This window comes from Diceros bicornis, chromosome 9, assembly GCF_020826845.1.
Source record: "Diceros bicornis minor isolate mBicDic1 chromosome 9, mDicBic1.mat.cur, whole genome shotgun sequence".
NCBI lineage: Eukaryota > Metazoa > Chordata > Mammalia > Perissodactyla > Rhinocerotidae > Diceros > Diceros bicornis.
Genome location: NC_080748.1, coordinates 51,346,790 through 51,370,460, shown reverse-complemented (window position 1 = coordinate 51,370,460; position 23,671 = coordinate 51,346,790).

Genomic DNA, 23,671 nt, shown 5'->3' with positions numbered 1-23,671 from the left:
TCAAAATGAAGTGACAGCCTTACAAGTAAGCAAAATAGAAAGTCTTGTGTATGAAATGATTTGAAGAACACTTATGATTTTCCCTTGCAGCTCCTGAAATTCTACTATTAGGCATTCATTGCTTAGGGTAAATCATTGCATCTCCCCACTCTAGGGGATTCCCCTAGGATTTCCTCTGTAGCACTCCACTCAATGGAATTGATTTCACTTTAGAATGAATTCATTTATTGTACTATTTTCTTTGTGACACAGAAACCAAGAGAGCATAGCAAGTCTAGATTCATAAGAAGAAAAAAGGTGATGCTGATAGCTGAAAAGAATAAACAAACTTTGCTTTTCATAATTTTGTGAAATCACCTCCTTTATATGACTTCAGTTTAGATTATAATCTTTTTCCACCTTAATGCTGTAAGATAGAGATTAACTTGTGAACTCAATGGGGCTGTAAAGAAAGGTAGAAATCCTGTGCAAGAAGGGAGGGCATCTCCTTGTCTGAAGCTATCTTCACTTCTTGTCTGAAGCAATCCCCACTTCTTTCTACCTTCTTTAATCCTGACCCAAAAGGGAAAAACAGGCTCCATAAATTAATATATTTATTTAACTTGTAGCATGTAAAATAACCTCAAATTAACCATTTTTCCTCATAAATACATGTTTTCTCTTTTAAATAAGCCTGTGCATCATTATTTTTATCACCACGGTCATCCTCATTATTATTAGAGAATTTTGCATCCTTTTTTGGGACTACACTCATAGATTCGTCAGCCTCTGTGCTGATCCAAGGAGGAAGGCGGCCTGTCTGACAATGACCATAACCCTCTTAATACCCCTAGCCAATTGTGCAGGAAGTCATTCCCTCCCGATTTCTGCAATGAGCAACTTATTCCCTAAAGTGTGAGATTTGATTACCTTTTCTCAGCATGCATTCAGACAAATGTTATTATTGGTCATAAAATTATCCAGCCCAGTGACCTATGGTGACAGTGAATCTCACAAGGTGACTGCCTGCTGAGTGAAGCGTTTCCTTTTATTTGTTCTAAATATTTTATATAATGGAGCTTGAAAATAAAGGGAGTGACTTCAGATGTTTAAATACAGTGACACTGGCATTGTAGGTTGGTAAGATTTTAACATATACATCTCTCATTTGTGTTCATTCAATAGCATGGTCAAATTTAGCAAATAGTAATACAGGATTCTCAGTTAAATTTGAATTTATGATAAAAAATGATTTTAGTGTAAGTGTGTTCCATACAATATTGGGGACATCTTTATACTAAAATTTGAAATGTGCTGTTTTCCTGAAGTTCAAATTTAACTAGGTGTTCTGTATTTTATCTGGCAATCTGTTATTAAGGGATTCATTTTGATCTTTGCTTCACCAAAACCATTTGTGTTACTATCAGTTGTCTTCATCTAAATCATTGATTCAATTAACTTTCTTTAACTGTTATGTACAAAGATATATTACAATTTATCTAAAATTCTCCTTTGAATCACTCAGAAGTTAGCTATGGTGGAATGTTTGCTATAAAGATATTAAATTCAAACCCCAAATCTATTTGTTTAAAAAAAAAAGAGAGAGGGGGCCGGCTCCGTGGCTTAGCGGTTAAGTGCGCGCGCTCTGATGCTGGCGGCCCGGGTTCGGATCCCGGGCACGCCCCAAGGCACCACTTCTCCGTCCAACGCGAGGCCGAGTCCCACATACAGCAACTAGAAGGATGTGAACCTATGACATACAACTATCTACTGGGGCTTTGGGGGGGAAAAATGAATAAATAAAATCTTTAAAAAAAAAAAAAAGAGAGAGAATGAGCAAGAGCAAATCAAATAAGATTTCTTTTAATAGATTATTTAGACAGACACTGAAACATTAGCTCTGAATAAAAACGTCCGCTTCCTTTTTCTCCCCTCTTGGAACTATTCTCATGCATGGATTTGTATGTAAAATTCATAAATGACTACTGAACTGTGCCTTGTTGCATCACTGAATCTAGATTTAACTGTCGCCTGAAAGCAACTGTCACCACAGGGAAATCTATGTAGCACTGGAAAGGTCACGAGAGCACCTGCCCAGATGTTAGCACATTGTGATTCTCTAGGCTGCAACCTTAGCTGGTAGAGATTATCCGTGGAGAAAAACACTAATATATACTCTCAGAGGAAGCTGCCGTGCAAGGCAGCTCACTCGGGAGGTACTCTGCCAGAAGCGAATAAACTAGTATGCAAACATTTCTGCCCTCAACAGAAAAAAATGGGAATTTTATTCTATTTGAGCAAAATTCTGCAAGCAGAGCACTTGGAGTGGTGGAATTCCATGCACCCACGTGGGAGAAATATTTCAATAATAGACCATAAACCCTTTTGAAACATGCCTAGAAATCTTTCTACAGTGATTGCCAGACTGTAGTAATTGTTCGTGGCATTGTCAGTGTAAAGTAAGATAATAGCTATAGAGCCACTTTGGAACATGGCAATGCAGACGCTCTTTAAATTCTCTAGAGAAATCCAGACGCCTCAGTGTAATTTTTGTCGGGTGTGTTCCCTATATCAACTTCAGCTATAACTGAAGAAAACAACACTTACTCTGAGCAGAGGATGCTGAGTACTTCATAAACATCCAACATACTGATTCCCAGTCCTGACTCAAATTTAGACCCAAGGGAAGGCATAGTTGGGACCCTGATCACATCTTTTGTGTGACACTCAGGAATCCTATTTTGCTTTGCATCTATAGAATTCTATTTTAGAGTGAAAAAACTAGTTATAAAAATGAACAATGTATCCTGCATATAGTGGTGGATGTTATTGCAAAAAGATGAAAAGCAGATTGGCACCATTGGTGTCAGTGCAGCTGATGTTATGCAGAGGTCCATGTGCATATGCTGCTGTATAGAATTGTGTACAAAAGATTTTAAATAATCATATTTCTCTTCTACAGGAGGTCACAATCTGAAACCAGAGAGTGGAGAATTAGACAGTCAAATGAAGGCCTTAGAACTAGATAACTAAATACTTCAAAAGTTTCAGCACAAATGAGGAAGACAAAAAAATCTACTTTGGTGTATTTTTACTTTTTATAGGAGACATAATCAATGATGATAGCTACTGTTTAATAAGGGCATGCTGCGGGCTTTGTATGCATTATCTCTATTGTCCCCGTCATTGTTAGAGATAATGCAGATGGAGATGAAATATTGGATTGTTATTTCTATTTTACAAGTGGGTGTCTTGTTTGAGCTCACACGTTACGTCACACGATCAAGAGCAAATAAAGACCAGAGTAACAAAAAAGAACCAAACTAAACTAAACAAAAAACACGTTCTTTCTACTATACCTTCTAACCAATGGTTCTGGCCACGTTTTGCCCCTCAAAGCCTATGTGGCAATGTCTGGAGATATTTTTGGTTGCCACAACTGTGGGAGAGGAGAAGGAAGAGTGTTAGGCATCTCACGGGTAGAGGCCAGGATGCTGCTAACCATCCTACAATGCACAGGAAAGTCCCCACAACAAAGATTATCTGGTCCCGGTGCCTAGGTTGAGCAACAGTGATTTAGAAGAAATTGACTTCTAAGGTGCTTTGGTACCTATGTTAGTTTTATCTTTTAAAAAAGAAAATTCTCTGTTATACTCCAGAATTACTTAGGCAGTGGACCACAGAGACCAAGAGCTCAAATATTCTTGCTATCCTACCAACTAGATGTGTGGATTTGGGTATATCTTCCCAAGGTACAGGTTTGGTCCTATCGTAATTCAACCATTTTTATGATCCAGTTGCTTTCTCCAAGGAAACAGGTGAATTATAATAAATAAAATTGTTGTGATTCTAATAGCATCCTAATCAGGTGATATACACAGACGTGCACACACACACACACACACGCACACACACACACACACACACACACACACACCGGCACATGCACAACTCATCCCTTTCCTAAACTTGGAGGCTTCTAATATTGTTCTAGTCACCTAGACTCAAATCACATATCTATTCATCCTATCCCTCAGGCATGAATCTTATTGTCACATGTCCTGTTTTAGAGCCTTGTTATATCTTACTTGCGAAAGCCTCTCCTTTTATCCATTCTGGTCTGTGCACACAAAATCTTGACTATGTCATTCCCTTGTTTAACAAAACAAACAAGCAAGCAAGCAAAAAGCAATTTGTCTCCAGATTAGTTTTAGCTGTGAGTGACACAAAACCCAACAAAACAGTGGCTAAAGCAGTTCAAGAGCTCTGTTCCATGAAGTTCTCAGGGATCCCAACAACTTCTAGATCACTAGTTCATCATCTCTACAGTACAGCCTCTGTCTCATGGTGTAAGATACTTAGTCCATCTAGATTTCTGATCCAGGTACAGGCAACAAGGAGGAGGAAAGGGCAAAGAAGGACATAGCTCTTTGTGGACACTTCCTGGAATCTGCACACAGAATTTCTGCCTTTCTATCCTCGGAAGTAACTTAGTTGTATGATGGCACCCAGCTGCAAGGGAGGCTAGGAAATGTGGTTTTTATTTTGGGGAGCCAAACTACAGGGGTTCAGTTGCTAAAGGAAGGAAAGGATCCGTGGATAAGAAAAGACAGCCATTAGTCTCTGCCACACAAACTAAAAAGCAGTTCCTCATTGACGAGAGAGTAAGTGTCAAATTATTCAACATGACAATTGAGCCTTCTGAAATAAACCTCATTTTAGCTTTTCCGCCTACTTTTCCATAGTTTCCAATCTCTACCACTGCTAAACCTCCTTTAAATGTGCTATCATTACTGTAGTTCCTTCTTTTTAGCCTTCCATTCTCATTACTTCTTATTTTCCAAAGACGATGCTATCCCTATTTTGAGGCTGAGCTTGGATTTTCCACCATTACCTCATAGTCTTTCTATTACTCCCTAGTGGAAGGAATCTCTGCTCTGTGTTCCTACAGCTCCTGGTGCTCCTCTTACAGTTCTTCTGTCATTGGCAGGGCATTTTTAGCCATCTTATGCCCTCTACTCACCTGTAAACTTTAAGATATGTTAATCCTGCTCAGTGTTTTCATGTTCCAGTAGTCCGTTCTGAAAGAACTATTTACGTTCAACATGAACTAAACTCCAAAACTTTCTGCTAAAAGCCTTTGCTAGGTTTTGGCCTTGGTTAAGAGATGTTAAATACTTTGGAACAAAGATAATCTTACTGGGCATTCCCTCAGCTAGTTAACTTAATATCTCTTTCTCTTTTGCACTCCTTTGGTTTGATCACACACCAGAAAGGCCTTTTCCATGTCATCTTCACAACTTTATTTTTGCTCTCCCTCAACAGCTTTTGAAAAATCATATATTCCAAAAACATTTTATGCTTAATCAGAAAAGGTAATCATTTTCTTAAAATTTTAACTCTAAACTCAATTTCTAACCTCAAAGAGCGATCGGCTCAATAAATGTGGTGATGGTCGTACCTGGATTAGGAACTGTCTTAGTTCAGGCTGCTATAACAAAACATGATATTCTGGCTGAATTAAAAAACAAACATTTTTACTCACAGTTCTGGAGGCTGGGAAGTCCAACATCAAGGGGCTAGCGATTTGTTCCCTGGCGAGGGCCCTCTTCCTGGTTTGCAGGTGGCCACCTTCTTGCTGAATCCTTCAATGGCCGAGAGAGAGAGTTGTCACATCTCTCATTCTTTTTACAAGGGAGTTAATTCCATCATGAGGGCCCCATTCTCATGATCTAATCCAAATCTAATTACCTTCTAAAGGCCCCACCTCCAAATACTATCATATTGGGGATTAGAGCTTCAACATATAAATTTGAGAGCAGGGAGACAAAAACATTCAGTTCATAGCAGGAACATATGAATTCGAACTGAATGATGCCTCAAGTAGTATCACAAATTGGAATTTGAAAGCCGGGGGTTCAGAGCAAGAAGGTATGAAGTTTTGACTTAGAAGGATGAATAGATTAAAGAGATAATTTTCTGATTCATGGGGTATAAGAGGAGAGTGAGCCCAAAGAAATTTGTTCTTAGACGGATGGTGCCTAAAATTTTTAGACAGATGTATGGTTTTATTTATATATGATAAAGAAGTTTATAAAATGTGTTACAGGTAAGTGATTTGTTAATATAAATATATGCTTTTTTCTTAGAGCTATTTTTTTCAAACTTGTTTTCATTGTTGCACCCTAAGGAGACTTGTTAATGTTTTTTTTTCCTAATCATCTTCACCTCCATGAAATTTTAATATCACAGATATACAGTATATCTATTTATGTACTATAGCCCTTTGAAGGGCCACAAATTATTATAATATATTTCACATCCCAAGAACAACTTTCCTTTCCTAGGAGGCAATATTGCCTCAGTTAAGAATGCTTGTTTTCAAAGGAAATAAATAAAATGACTCATAAATGGAAACACTTTTTAAATTTAAACATCTTAACCTAGCATGAAAAAATTTTCAAGTTCTTTCTCCAATTTGTTTTTCAACCTTGACAGAGTGTTTTAAAAGCTGTTTCCCATAAGGCAATATGTAGGTACCTTTAAGTTTGAAATTTTAAAACCGGAAGGAATCAAGTTGGTCTAAATTTGAAGTCCTTTTCAAGGTGCCCCATTCTATACCACTCTTGTCTTTGGTGACTCTACTCTAGTCAGACTAACCTCCTGCATCCCCCTAGGACCTAATGAGCAAGTTCCTTTTAATCTAGAGCAGTTTCTCTCTCCTTTCTTTTTTCATGTCATTGACTTTAGGGGGAAACTGGGTTAGTTTTCCTGTGGAATGTCCCATATTCTGTATTTGTGACTATGGCATTTTGTGGTGTATTTACCTTGTTTTTCTATCTTCCATAGTTAATAAAATGAAAATTTGATCTAGAGACTTGGTGTTGATTCAGGTTTTTTTCTTTTTTAGCAAGAACACCCTAAGGTGTTACTGTGTGCTACCTATTGTGTCACATCAGAAACATAATATCTGATTATCCCACTTTTAGTGATGATTACTCAGGGGGTATACTGATTGAGAATGAAGAGATAATACTGTATTTGTTTGCAGATGACAGGAGTGTCTACATAGAAAGTCCAAAAGCATCAACAAAGACTCCTGAAAGAAATAAGTGATTATAGCAAGGTTGTAGGATATAAGGTTAATATACAAAAATCAATCACTTACCTATACACCAGCAACAAACAAGTAAAATTTGAAATTAAAACCACAATGCCATTTACAGTAGCACCCCCAAAAAAGAAATACTTATGCATAAATCTAACATGTACAAGATCTATATGAGAAAAACTACAAAACTCTGGTAAAAGAAATCAAGGATAACCAAATAAATGGAGAGGTAGTTCCAGTTCATGGATAGGACGACTCAATAATGTCAAGATATCAGTTCTTCTCAACTTGATCTATAGATCTATAACAATCCCAATCAAAATCCCAGCAAGTTATTCTGTGGATATTGACAAATAGACCAATGGAACAGAATACAGAGCCCAGAAATAGACCCACATAAATATAGTCAACTGATCTTTGACAAGAAAGCAAAGGTAATATGAGAGAGAAAAGCTAATCTTTTCAAAAAATGGTGCTGAAACAATTGGACATCCACATGAAAAAAATAAATCTAGATACATACGTTGTACCCTTCACAAAACTTAACTCAGAATGAATCACAAACGTAAATTTAAAATGTAAAGCTATAAAACTCCTAGAAGATAATGTGAGAGAAAATCTAGAAGACCTTGGATTTGGCAAGAACTTTTTAGATACAACACCAAAGGCATGGTCCATGAAAGAAAGAATTGATAAGCTAGACTTCATTAAAATGAAAAATTTCTGCTCTGTAAAAGGCACTGTCTAGAGAAAGAAAAAACAAGCCACAGACTGGGAGAAAATATTTGCTAAAGATATATCTGATAAAGGACTGTTATTCAAAATACACAAACAACTTTCAAAACTCAACAATAACAAAACAAACAACCAATTAAAAAATGGCTAATGACCTTAATAGACACCTCACCAAAGAAGATATACAGATGGAAAACATATGAAACATTGCTTCATATTATATATCATCAGAGAAATGTAAATTAAAACAACAATGAGATATCATTACACACCTATTAGAATGAATAAAATCCGGAAAACAGATAACACCCAAATGCTAGCAAGGATGTGGAGCAACAGAAACTCTAATTCGTTCATGGTGGGAATGCAACATGGTACAGCCACTTTTGAAAACACTTTGGCAATACTTGTAAACCAAATATCCTCTTACCATACAATCCACAACTCCTTGGTATTTGCCCAAAGGAGTTGAAAACTCATGTTTGCACAAAATCTGCACATGGATGATTGTAGCAGTTTAATTCATAATTGTCAAAACTTGGAAGCAACCAAGTCGTCCTTCACTAGGTGAATGCATAAATAAACTATGGTACCTCCCGATAGTGGAATATTCAGCACTAGAAAGAAATGAGCTAACAAGCCATGAAAAAAGACAGAGGAAACTTAAATGCATATTACTAAGTGAAGCCAATCTTAAAAGGCTATATATTGTATGATTCCAATTATATGACACTCTCTAAAAGACAAAACTATGGAGAAAGTAAAAAGAATAGTGGTTGCCAGGGGCTGGGGGTGGGGAGGGAGGCATGAATAGGTGAACCACAGGAGATTTTTAGGGCAGTGAAACTACTATGATACCATAATGGTAGATGTTTGTTGTTATAAATTTGTCCAAACCCATAGAATCCACAACATGTAGAGCAAGTCCTAATGCAAACTATGCACATTGAGTGGTGATGTATGAATGTAAGTTCATCAATTGTAAGAAATGTAGCACTCTGGTGGGGGATATCGGTAAAGGGGGAGGTTATGCATGTGTGGAGGCAGAGGAGATATGGAAAATCTCTGTAGCTTTTGCTCAATTATGCTGTGAACCTGAAACTTGTCTAAAAAATAAAATCTATTAAAAAAAATTTGCTAGTGAGTCCCTAGGGTTAATAGTGTGTCATGCCACTTCCATTTGTACCCCTTGATTCCCCCATAAGTCCTGGTTATGTGAGAAACAACACCATATACTGGACACTGATTCAGAGCTCGTACAGCCTTCTGTATGGAGAACCTCGCCCCAGTCCTGCAAGGTATTGCCTCTTAGCTGTTGCTGCAACTGAGTCTTTAAAAGGCATTCCATCGTTCTGTCAAACCAGCTGCTTCAGGATGATGGGGAACATGATAAGAGCAGTGAATTCTGTGATCATGGGCCCACTGCCACAATAAATTGCTATGAAGTGAGTTCCTTGTTCAGAAGTAATGCTGTTTCTCAAAAGGAAAGTAGTTATCTGCAGAGGAGTGGCAGGGCTTTGCTCCAAAAATCTAAAGGCCTGTGCTGTGATTCTCCTGTAGGGGCTGCCAAAGGCTCCAAACAAGCATCCCTATCTGTCCGTTGGATCTGCTGGATCATATAACCCACGTGTCAAGGCAGCTTGCGTAATAGCCTGGAACTGTTGCACAGCTTTCTCTTGTTCTGGACCTCACTCAAAACTAGCAGCTTTTTGGGTGATTTGGTAAATGGGCAAGAGAAACACAACCAAATGAGGAATATGCTGCCTCCAAAACTCAAGGACATCTCCTTCAGGGCACACAGTAGTTTCTGGTCATATATGTAACACTTAAACTGTGAATTTGAGTCCCCAGTGATATTAGAAGCAACCAGCCAACCTCATTATATTCATTATTTTACTAAAAATGTCTGAGAGTATTATATACATAGTCACCAAAATCCTTGCATCTTATAAGTGTTTGATTAGGAGTATCCAATGTTGATGTTTGGGGAACCTCTATTGCCAGATCACACTATGGACTGTCAGTGCTCTCTTTACTACTGGAAATAGAGTCATTAGCATCTTTAAATTTTATCAGATTAGACAGCCAATTCCAGAAACCCTAGAACCAATTCAGAAAACTCATCCTTAATATTGTTTCTCTAGAATTACTCAGTACCAAAATCTGTATGAGTCAGGGTTCTCTACAGAAACAGAACCAAGGCAATATTGCCTTGACACTTGGGCAATATGGTGATTTACTGTAAGAAATTGGTTCCCATGATTATGGAGACCAACAAATGTCAAGATCTGCAGTTAGAAAACTAAAGATCCAGGAGAACCAATGGTGTGGTTCCAGTATGAATGCTGGCAGGCTAAAGACCTAGGAAGAGTTGATGTTTCAGTTTGACTCCAAAGACAGGGAAAAACTGGTGTCCCAGCTCCAAGGCAGTCAGGCAGGAGGAGTTCCCCTTACTCATGGGAGGTTCAGCTTTTTTGTTCTATTTAGACTTTCAATTGTTTGGATGAGGCCCACCCATGTTAGCGAGGGCAATCTGCTTTACTCAGTCTAAATCTACAGATCAAATGTTAATCTCACCCGGAAACCTCCTCATAGACACACCCAGAATAATGTGTGACCAAATGTCTGAGCACCCTGTGGTCCAGTCAAGTTGACACATAAAATTAACTATCACACTCCCACTGTAAAATTCTCTACAACTTTTCATTTATTGGTTGTAACTATCGATGCTCATTGACTGAGGTAATTTTTTCATTAAAGGTTGCAAAATGGTTACTTGTTTATTTCAACATTCCTTCTCTAAAGAAGAGAATTTTCTTTATCAACTAGAGCTATTAGGTTACTCAGAAATGCAGTTCATTCAGAAAAGAGAGGTTAGATGTTTAATTTTTTTCCATCTATTTGCTGTCTTTGCATAAGGAGTTACTTCCTAAGTTACATCCAGTGGAGTTCAACAAGTTGTTTTTGCCTTTTTTGTTTTCTCTCTGTCTTTCTTTAAAAGCATATAAACTCATGGGTTTTATTAATCAATGTTTCAATTAATTGTATTCATCATTGTTTTTGACGCTTAAATTGCCTCATTTTTGGTTAGAGTGAGCCCCTTCATGTTGGCTTCTGTGTTTTTTGCTTAACCAACCAGTCTTCGAATGTTTCCATGCTTTCTGGAGTAAAAATATTTACAAATCTGGTATATTTCCTGCCCCAGACCTGGAATCAGCCACTCCTCAAGCAGCTCTGGTTCTTGGTATTTACGGAAAATAATCTGGATGCTGATTGTGTTTATTACTATTAGTTAGTCATTGATTTTAAGTCTTTTTTATACATATTTTTGAAAAGAAATAAACAGGTTCACATTGGTATTTATCATTCAAGTTCAATATGACTATGTTATAAGTATAAGAACAAATAGAGTTGTAAAATATCTTAAAACTAATTCAATGTTCTTACTTTTAGTACTAATATTGGTATTAATATTTAAAACTATTTCATACATTGTAGCATAATCCATCATTTGAAACTGAACACAAATGTTGCTTTTTCCTGCAAAAGCATCCCATGGTCCTTGAAGCCCATCTTTTTGCACTGTGCACCCAAAAGCTATGGAGTCAGCCTACTTGGGTAAACTTCTAAGTATGTTCTCGATTAGATATTCGATCTTGGACAAACAACTCAAACACCTGACTCCCAGTTTCTTTAGATGTCAAAATAGGAAGAATAGTATCTATCCACCTTACGTAATTAAAGTAAGGATTAAATGAGATAATATATATTAAAAATACTTGGAATAGTGTCTGACAAATAATAAGCACTTCGTAAGTGTTAGTAATTCATAAATATGGAACATTCTATATTGAATTATATTCTAACTAGAATTATTTACGTGCATTAAAATCATTTTCAGCACACTTCAAACTTCTCGAAGACAGAGTCTACATTTAAATCACCATTATATTCTTGCCGATATCCAAAAAAATAAATCGTCTGAGTTCCTTTGCAGAATGCCTTGCACACAGGCATACTCAGTAGTGTTTGATATTTGGGATTGTGTGTGTCTGCGGGTGTATATGTGTGTTTATGTGGGGAAGAAAATGAGAGAGACAGAGGTGGGGGAAGAAAAGGAGGAAGGAATGAGGTGGGGGAGAGAGGAAGACCAAATTTGAAGTTTATTTTTCCTCTTCATTCTTGAAAGTTCACTAGAGTGTTATCCAATATTTGCATGGAGATTAATCCACATAAAAATGCAGAATTTCAAAGCCACCTCTTATAATGTTTCTTTAGGTAGATTGGTAGAATGTCTGGCTTACCTGCTGTGTAAAGAAGGGCAAATTCTCAGACAGCTCTCACACCTGACCTTTTGGAACAACACTCACTGGGGATAACTCATGAAGACAGGATTCCTGGTGTCCATCACACTCTCCAGGGAGCTCACAGTAATCTGTCAGGTCCACATGTCAGGATAGGGTACCTTGGCAATTGATTTTCCTGTTTTTAAGTTGCATGATTAGGGAACCAGCCCTTCCACTGGTGCAATTAGAGGCCAGGATACAGAAGATGTGATAGGGCAGAACTTTGTCCTTAGCCTTATCCTGTCACTTCAGCAGTTGTAGATGGGGAGAGCATCAACTCTTCCCCTTGTGTGATCAGGGAGCTCAAGGTTGCAGCTGTGTAACACAACAGGGAACAGCAAGATTTGCCATATTAGCGATCCTGGCTGAAGAATCAGTAGACCCTCCACTGCAACAAAAGTCTGTGTGTTTATGTGGTGGTTGGGGAGGAGAGAAGGTGGTGCTTGGAAAGAGGTAGTGAGGCATGCAATTTATCATTATTATTGTCTGGAAAGAGAAATTCATAGTATGACATTCTCGTGGATTTCTTCCTTTTTTCCTGTTCTCATCTCAGTCTTCTCTGCATGTTCTTCATTCTCTATTCTGATTATAAATGTTGGCATTTTAAATATCATTTATAGTCCAGTGAATTCCACATTTATATTTCTAGCTCAGACATTCCTGCTGAATTAAAGACCGGATGATTCATTCCTTTATTCATATTTTCACTATTTATTGAAATCCACCTTTGCGCCAGGCATTGTTCTAAGTCCTAGGGATACAGTAAGAAACAAAATTAAATGTAGCATTCTTTCGGGTTTCTGATCCATATTTTTTATCTTTTTCATCTTTTTATCTCTTTTTTTGTTGTTTGAATTCTGGGTGATTAACTTACAGGTATTTTCCATATTTCTATGAAACAATTTTTGGAACACCTAATCAGGCATTTTTTTTCATGTATGCTGAGACTCACTAGTGGTTGTTTGTTTTTCTAAGTGTTTCATAATTTTGGATTTTGCACTCATCTGCAGTGCTGCCTGCATAGAAAGATGGCATCCCAGAGCAGTTTTACATGATTTATGGGACCTCTGCATCACAAATGAATCATTTGTTTCTTGGCAACTTTTTTTTTTTTAATTCAGATCATGATCAAAACAGAGAAGCTCTCTGGTTGTGTCCTTATTGTGCGGAGAAGATATTTATCTGATTTATTCTTTGTTCTTTCCTGAGCGTGCAGCCCTCTGAGTGCCAAGATCTCCGCTCCCATAACTCTTTGGTCACTAAAATAAAAATTCTAGAGTATTTCACCAGAGCCTCTCTCCCCTCTAACCAACAGCTTCAGTGTCAGCTTCAATGTTTAATAATGTCTTCTCTTTCTTTGTATATTTTTATTAAGATTATTGAATATTTAATATTTATAAATATAAACAGTATTTATATATAATGGTATTTATAAATACAATTATGAATATAAATACTCATATAAAAATATACAAAATATGGCAATAAAGACCCAAAATACCTCACACAGAGATAAAACAAAATATTATCAGTAGAATTAAACTTTTCTAGGAAAACTTCCCCAATCCTGTTCCCCTTCTATCCTCCTCAGGCATAACCTTAATTCTGAAATTGACATCTATGAATTCTATGGAGATTTTTATACTTTTTCCACATATCTATGAGCCCCAAAATAGAAACATTTTTCTATGATAGTAACATACAGTATATATCTTTCTGCAACTTTAATTTGCCAAAAAAAGCTGTGAGATTAAATCATATTGATATACGTAGCGTTAGTCATTTATTTTCATTTTCCATATTGCATTTCATTGTACAAATATGCCACTATATGTCAATCTACTTATATCCTGTTTTTAGGGTATTACCACATTTTAATATTAAATGAAATGCTCCAAAGAACATTCTTATTTGTCTCTTTGTATACAAGAGTTTCTCTAGTATTTATACCTAGCAATTGCTGAGTCCTAGAGTATATAAATTTTAAACTTTACCAGCTATTTCTAGATTACTTCCCAAGGTTGTTTTTTAAATCAATTTACAACTACAAACCAAGAGCGCATACAGTTTTCTATCAGTCTGTGTATTTATCAACACAATATTGTCAGACTTTTAAAATTTTACCCATTGGATAAATCTAAAATAGTATTTTTATTGTGGTTAACTTGTATTTCCCCAATTACTACGAGGCTGAGTATTTTGTAATATTTCTTATTTTTTTGTTTTATCTCCTTCTCATTGCCATTTCATATACTTTATTTACTTTTTTCATTAGAATGTTTGTCTTATTTAAATCATTTTATTGGAGTTCTTCATAAATTCAGATACTGAGCTTTTATGCATTGTGAATATTTGTCTCTGATCATTCTTTTTTACTTTATTTTTGTATGATTTTATCACTAAGACGTTTTTAATTTCAAAACAGTCAGGTTTATCAATTCTTTTAACGGTTTGTACTTTTTACATCTTGTTTAAGATTTTCTTTCTCTTCTGAGGTCAAGATATTCTTCTGTTCTTTGTACAAAAGTTTTAAAGCTTAACTTCACATTTAGGTCTTATAATCCACATGGAGTTTATTTTTGCCTATGGCTTAAAACAAGATTCTAAATTTATTTAATTCACATGAATAACTAACTATAATTGACTAGTGCATTATTTTCCCAGTGATCTGTAACACTAATTCTTTGATTTGTCAAGTGTCTCTAAGAGCAAACACAAATGATCAGTGTCAAATAACACTCACATGAATCATAGATTTGACCCAGTATCAAGCTTCATAAGTAATTGTAAGGACACCAATAACTGAGAACCCCAAGTAAAACAAGCTATTGCTATGTAGTCAGCACTTGGGGCCCTGATTATTATGTGAGGTCTCTCAGAGAGGTTTGCAGGCACATCGCTTACAAAGATGAGAGCTGTATTAGTCACGAAACAGCTCCATTTTATACTCTAAAAGTTACATTTCTTAGGAATCCATGGCCCCCCAAGCCTTTGGTTCCAAATTGGCTGTTCATAAGGCAACTGGACAGATTAGGCAAGAACATTTTCTCTCCTATGAGCCAATATCATTAATGTGTTTGCCAGAAAATCTTTTATTAAAATGTTTATGAGGAAATTTGATCAGACCACCTTCCTTCCTTTCTTTTCTGGGGATATCTCCTTCATAAGTTTGAGGATGGATCTCAGCCCTGCTGTTAACCATTTCCTTCCTACCAGGCCTAAGTGAATGTGGTTTCTGGGGTCCCTATTATCTTCTACCAATTTGTTAATTCCTGTACCAAAATTGCACTAAATTAATAAGGACACAGGGAAGCTCAGCATAGTAGTTAAGAATGTAAACTAGACTGACTATATGCATTCTTGGTTCTGCTATTTAATGTGTAATCTTGGGTACCATCCTTTGCCTCTGATTTTACATCTCTTTGGGTTACTTTCACTATAAATGAGTTGATATATACAATTTCTTAGAACAATGACTTGAATTTAGTAACTCTTCAATAACATTAGTTATTCCTACAATTACATAGTTTTATAATAGTAAAAACTCTATTTATTTTTAGAAAGGTATATTTTGTAATTTATTCTTGGAATTAAATTTATTTTTGTATATTGTTATTATATCCATTGATTTTGTTGAACTCTCATTAATTTCCTAATTTGTCCATTTTCTTCAATTTTTTTATGAAGACAGCCATTATTTATCAACAATGATAGTTTTCTTCTATCCTTTCCAATTATTTTACATTTATATGTTTTCCTTGTTTTGCTGAGTTATCTAGGACTTACAGGACATTGTTGAATAGAAATTCTTTCTTCTTGACTAAAAAAAACAATTCTTATATTGCTTTACTCTTAAGTATGTAGTCTCCGTGTGTTTGTTGATTTCTTCTGTCAGATTAAGGAAGTTCTCTTTACTCATAGTTTGTAATGAGTGAAGAATACGTTCTAAATTATTTCAAATATACTTTCTGTATCTTCTAAGGTGGTTATATATATTTTTCTTTAATTTATTAGTGCAATGGATTTTATTAATAGATTTTCAATTAGATATTCTGTTATATTTCTAGGATAAACCAAAGTTGCTCATGCCATATTATTTATTTTTTAATACTTACTAGATTCTGTTTGTTTATATTTACATAGAATTTTTGTATCAATGTTTATAAGTTTATGCCTTAAATTTATTATTTACATACATTCTAATTTTGTATCAAGTGTGCTCTAGTTTCATAAAATAAATTGGGGAGCAATTCTATCCCTGTGTTATATGAAAGAATATACTGAAATTTGACACAGTCTACAACTTGAAAGTTTGGCAGTACTTTTAAAAAACCTTGACTGTTTTGAAGACAATAAATGTGTCTTCAAAAGACACATTTTGTGTCTTTTGTATATGAAGACAGTAAATTATTGATTCAACATTTAAAAATTTCACAAGTTAATTTTAGGAAGTTATAGTGTTCTCAAATTTGTCCATTCCATGTAAGTTTAAAAATTTACTGATAGAAAGTCCTTCAGAGTATTTCTTTAATTATGAACCATTTTTACTATTAATATTATTTGTTTACAAAATCTCTCTTTTCTTAATCTATTCTGGTATGTTATTATTTTTGGTAAATATTTTATTTGTACTTGAATCAAGGTGCATTCTCAAATTATTTTGGCTGAATTCTGGTATCCCATAAATTTGCTAGCTCATATTTTAAATCTTCATGTACCAATTTTTAGTCTGATTTATATACAAATACATAAGAAATTTATATTAAAATACCAACCATAATTATGGCTTAAGATTTTTCCTTTATAATATACTTGAATTTTGATTTTACTTTACATTTTATGAGGCTTGTTATTAGGTACACAAAAGTTCAGAATTATTTTATACACATAGTCAATTCTTTCTTTTATTGGTATGAAGTAACCGTCTTCATTTCTAGTAACACTTTTTGCGTAATATGTATTTAGTTTGATGTTTGCCTGTATATCTCATGTGCCTGCCACATATTTTCACCTCCGTTTTTCTCTTTCCTTGTATTGCAGGAATGTCCTTATGTATTATGTGTGTCCATTATAACTATTGTAGTGATTTTTGTTTTTTTTTCCTCATCCAAACTGTTTTTCATTTAACTGGACTAATTTATTCCTTTATATTCATTATATGTAGGCTTCCAAGTGCAACATAATTACAAATTGTCTTTCTTAGTTGGGCCAAAGGCTACTAAATGTATCCTGGTAAATATTTAACAACCACCACTCAAAAAAAAGAAAGAAAAGAAAAAGCCCCAATTTGTAGTGTTTGCCAATTGCTGTGATATAAATACTTCCACACGGTGATTTTTAGCTACCATCACTGAAATGATGCATCCTACTGACTCATAAGCCTGTATGGACCTGTATCTGTTTTGCTCACAACCATATATCCAGTACTTAATATAGTACTGGACATACAGTAAGCACCTAGTAAAAAATTTGTTGAACAATAGAAAGAATTTGTGGGATGATGTAAGAAGCAAGATAAAAGTGTAAAAGTCTTACAATAGGCTTACTTCACTTGCATATCATCAAATTGCATTCCAAAGAAGAGAAGTATCATTAAAAAATGCCAGTTACAAAGTATCTAAAAATTATTTTAAAAAATTATTGCATATTAACTCATTTAATAACCTCTCCCTCCCAAAGGCTTGTGCGATAATTCTGACATGATGAACATTAACTTTGCTATCAGCTTGGTATGCCATCATTTAAGCCTTTTTTAAACTCCATGTATTACCTAGATGAGCTACATGATCTCTCTAAGCCTCAATTTTGTTTTCTGTAAAATAGATTTTCTAACAACTACCCCCCATAGTTGTGGCAATGCGTAAGTGGAATCAAAACGAAATTATACAGCGCCTTACTTAGCATATTACAGATGCTCAAAGAGGCCAGCTCCCCTTGCTTATTGCCCACTAGTTTATGAATGTGTTGGAGTCATCTTTAAGCACAATCTAGAATGTATTCATCCAATCTTCATTAAGTTTTATACATGTTCAAAGTACTGTGAGGCTGCTGTGTTTGGGTTCTGGGGATAGTGTATCCAGTTCTCTAATGGCATAATAATTCTGTGTAACAAACTAGGTCAACATTCAGGGGCTCAAAACAATAAGCATTTATTTGGTTCACAAAATTGCAGCTCAATAATTTAAGCTAGACTATCCTCTGGTCTTGGCAGGGCTCACTCATGTGAGTGGGGTACACTGGCTGCTTGTTGGGAGCTGATGCATCTGGGAGTAGGCTTGCTGCAGAATAGGGTTACTTGACTGCTCTCACATCTTTTCAAGAGACTAGCTAAGCATATTCTTATGAAGGCATGCTCCAACTATTCTACTATTCAACTATTCTTTGCTCCATTGGTCAAAGTCAGTCACATATCCAAGTCCAGAGTGTGGGAGGGCACTATTGAAAGGCTTGGAAACAGGTAAATGTGCACAATTGAGGCCATTAATGCTATCTATATACCAAAAGTAGGATTCAAAAATAAAGTTTTATCTCTGACCTTTAGAAATTCAAATATCCTTAATATATATCGGACACGCATGTAGATAACTAAAACACAAAGGAATATAAAGAATGGGGAAAGAAAGAAATGATAACTTTACCCAGAAATAATCAAGAAAACCTTTAAATGGGAGTTGCAACTTGACATGGAAAATGGAAGAAGGGAGAGAATTCTCACTGGAGGAAAATAATATATCAGCATAATCATGAAGCAGCAATGAGTATGTTATTACCAGGAGAGTGGGAAGCCTGGCTAAAGCAGATTTCTGTTGAAATATGTCAAAAATATGGCTTCGGACTGCTTTGGATTATGGTACCTGTAAATGCCTTATATCAGATCACAATTTATTGCTTTTCCTTTCAAGATAAATATAAATATGTAGGAAATATTTCAGTTATTTAAGTGATGAAGGTGAGATATTTGTAGAAGGTAAGAAAATAAACAAAAATAGTATTTGGGAATGGACCTGTAATCAAATTATTCATAACACATGAATGAATGCTTCAGGTAATTTAAAAGAAAATAGTATCATAAACTAATGTTATAAAATCTTAAGTGTATTGAAATGATGAAATATATATAGAGGCTATATTTTTCAGAGTATACTGAAGAGTTGATATCATAATCTATGGTCTCATAATCAGAATAAATCAGATCAAGATTAATTTCTGAGTTAAGAACTCAACATAAAGACACATTCAAGTCACATGATGTCTAGCTGTTTACTTTGACTCTTTATCTTTGAATATAGACACAATATTAGAAAGTGTATTCAAATAATTTCTTATTTTATTTCAGTGCATGCTTTAGGTTCATTTTATATATTTTTCAGAAATTCTATGAGATTATTAAATTTTTCACTTTGAGAGACTTTCCTTTCACTCAGCTAGGTAATTTTTGTCTTATGGAGATAGGAAAAGAGAGAGAAAGAAAAAAGAGAGAGATCAAAATGTATTGTGTAAATTTGTTTATAAATTCGTTCATATTGTCATATGTTTCTCACAAGTATAGAATCTATACACTTTAAAGTGCATTCTAAAGTATGTTAGAAACTCTCTAAAGACTCATGGTTTAATTTGAGCAAAATTATCAATCCCTTTCTCTCAAACAGATTGGCAAACCCAAATGTTGCAGTATTTCACTCTTATAGGAAATTAGTTTAGTTTTTGTTTTATGTTAATTAATTTCCCTCTGTAATATACAAATTAGTTTCTCCTGTGCTATGCGTTCACATAAAGATTCACCAGTAAAGTAACAGATTTCTACCTATACAGCGATCACATTCATATTACATCAATGCTCTAGGGCAAAAGGAGGCAATATGAACTTTTGGGGATCAGGTTCAAAACTACGCAATAATAAAATTCAGTTGAAAGTATCACATCATTTATGCCAACGTGAATTGTTAAGACAAGCTTCATTCTGAAATATTAAATTATTGTTTTACTTTATATCAGTTTATTAGATCTACCTAAAATAGTACATGCAAATTCTTGTGTACATTTAGAGCACCCCGAATATATTCTCACATAGTAAGGGACAAGAGAGAGTGAGATGCAACATTACAAACAGGGATGACATTTCAGAGTCAGTGAATAAATTCCATCAAACCCCAAGTGTTTATTCTTGAGTTACTTCATGTACATTGACCTTGACTCTACACAGCTTCTTAGGTTTGCTCGAATCTGTGGCTCAAACCACAGTTTGCTTTAGCTAACAGTATCATTATAAAGTTAATTAATGAAAGCCTTTTGCAGTGTGTTTTTCCCCTTCAGTTCTATTGTTTGTTTTAAACGAATTGGTCCCTGTTTTAAATAATCTATGGCAGCAGTTCTCAAACTTTTGGTCTGAGGATCCCTTTATACTCTTAAAATTTATCATGGACCCTGAAGAACTTTTGTTTATGTGGTTTATATCTATTAATATTACCAGAATAGAAATGAAAACAAATATAAAAATATATATTAATTATTTTTAAAGACAAAAATAAACCCACTAAATATTAATATACATAATATACTTTAATGAAAAATAACAATATTTTCCAAAAAAGGAGTGAGAAAAATAGCATTCTTTGGCAAATCCCTTTAAAATCTGGCTTAATATAAGACAACTGAATTTTCACATCTCCTTCTGCTTTCAATTTATTGAGATCTTTTTTTTTTTTTGGTTGAAGTGTGTGAAAAGAATGCAACTTCACACAGATATATATTTGGAGAAGGGAGAATTATTTTAATAACCTTTTCAGAAAATTGTAGATGTTATTATTTGATACTACACGAAACTCAATAAATGGTAATTTACTAAAAGTTGCGTTCCAGAGATAGTGTATCAGTTTTGCAAAAGCTGGTTGCAATCTGAAACGTGAAACCATGTTAATGAACTTTAAGTGCTTACATTGAAGTCTATGGGCTATTTTGCACTTTGAACAGATTTTTACCCAAGCATAACTTGTAAACTATGCTTTGGTGTTTTGGAAAATATTGATTTGTGGAGTTAACGCAGATCTTGTAAATGTTGGAACATCTCATTACATAACATCAAAGAATACTATTCATTAATAGCAGCAGTAACCTCATCACTGTTCTGAATCTGTTAAGTTCTAGGTGGCAGGTACAAGTTTCTCAAACTTTTAATTTCACTTGAAAATTTGTTATTATTTGTCTTCCATGAGTAACAGACTCTTTTTCTTCATTGTCAAGAAACTATCTATCAAACGCCCAAGTCTGTGGCAGTGAAGAAAATAGTAACTACTATCAAAATTTGATGCCACTGCCTTGATTCCTGCCATGGGGCAGGAATTTGATCCACCATTGTTTCGGCATCATCTGTGTAAATATCAACATGGTGAAAAGGCAAATAATATCATAATATTATTATGAAAATGTTTTTGACCTTAAAGATTCCCTGAAAGGATCTCAGTACACGTCCCCCGCCCCCTCGCAGGAGTACCAGGAGGTCCACAGACCACACTTCGAGAAATGTTGATCTATTAATTGAAAATCATTTACTTGTGAGCACAGATTCAACTATTATATCAAAGCTCTCCAAAATTCAAATTATTTCCATAGTAATGTTTTCAAATATGAAATATGTATGAATGAATAGTATTTTCCATCAGAATTTTTAAAATTTAAAATTGTCAATGTTGAGTAAATATACATTACAGAATATGGATTTTAAAAATAGCACAACTAAACATAAAACTACTCCAACAAAATATCCATAATGTCTGCAAACTCTGAATATTTAAAAATTATGATAAAAATTTAAGAAAAAAAAAGAAAATCTGAATTCCCATCTCTGCAAATGTGTTTTTACAAATCTGGAAAATCTCCTTTGGTCTCTATCTTTTAATTCTATTTTATAACAACATGATACAATAGAAAAAGTGTGACTTAAGTGCCAGGAATATATATATAAATATATATATATACACACATACATATATGTATATACACACATGTACATATATATATTTACACATATATGTATACAGTTCCCAATCATGCCCTTGAAGAATGTTAATTTGAGTCAAAACAGATTTTTTTATTAAAGTTTGGGTTAAAACTCCTTGCCAAACAACAATATTTCAATAGACTTTTCCACCCTCAAATTATCCCTTTTGAGCCTAAGACTTATTTTTTTAATATTCAAAATTAGTGGAAGTTTATAGTTTTTTTAGCTAGCTCTTTCGTTTATGATGTCAAAACTTTTGTCATATCCCTATTACCTTTTATCTCTCAAGACCAGAGTCAGAGGATATTATTTATTTTCCTTAGGAAGCTTCCCCATTCTTGTGTCATTTTATTTATCATTTTATGGCTCTTTTATCAAATTATTTTAGCTGCCATCATTGAAGGACTGACTTCATGAATTCCACTGATGATTAAAACATCATTTATTGAGTATACACTATATGTCAGGCACAGTCTAGAGATTAGGAGATCAAGTGCAGACAGTTCAGTCGTGGTCTCTGCTCTTACCGAGTTTACAGTCTAGAGTCAGAGATACTCAAGTAACAGGTAATTCTTCGTGGTGCATTTAAAATATTTTCAAAAATTCCTAGATCCTCCTCTCTTTAAGAGCTGAAGCCTAATTCTCCTCCCCTTGAGTTTAGGGTGCATTGGTACTCATTTCTAAAGAAGAGGATACAGTAGAAGTGATGGTGTGAGACTTTGGAGAGTAGTTGATAAGAAGCCCAGAAGCTTCACTCTTGGTCTCTCTCTGGGTTTGCTCACTGTAGGGAAGCTAATAGCTAAGTCAAGAGAACACTCCAGCAACTCTATCAAGAGATCCATGTAGCAAGGAACTGAAGCCTCTGCCAATAGCTCTGTGAGTGAGCTGTTTTGGAAGCAGATCCTCCAGCCCCAGCTTCCCGGAGCCAAAAGTCAGCGAAGCTACTTCCTAATTCCTGACTCACAGAGTCTGTGCGAGAAAAAATGTTTGTTGTTTTAAGCCACTGAAGCTTCAGGTTTTTTGTTACACAGCAATAGATAACTAATACCCGATCATGGAGTGGATAAGTCTGGTTGGAGGGGTAAGCATAGGATACAATGAGAGCTTGGAAGTGCAGCATCTACACGAGTCTGACAAGGTTTCTGACTGGAACTAATGTTTAAACTGAGACTTGCTGAAAGAACAGAAACTACACAGCATTACTGATTTTTTTCCTTTTGTCTCAGCTCCTATATGGCCCAGTTGGTGCTCTCTCTATTTAAAATTTTGATATATCTTTGTCATTAAATTTTGCATTAATTTTTATTTTTAAAAATATTTCATTAAATATTATTTGTCTCAATTTTTGTTTTGGAACTCCTTAAATTTTGCACCTGGGTAAGCTTTCACTTTTTTCTGTCTAGTCTCAGCCTTACTGAGAGTGCAGTAACATTTCAGGCAGCGGAAATGCATGTGCAAAAATTGAGAGGCAAGAGAGAATATGCACTTTGTAGTATTTTCATA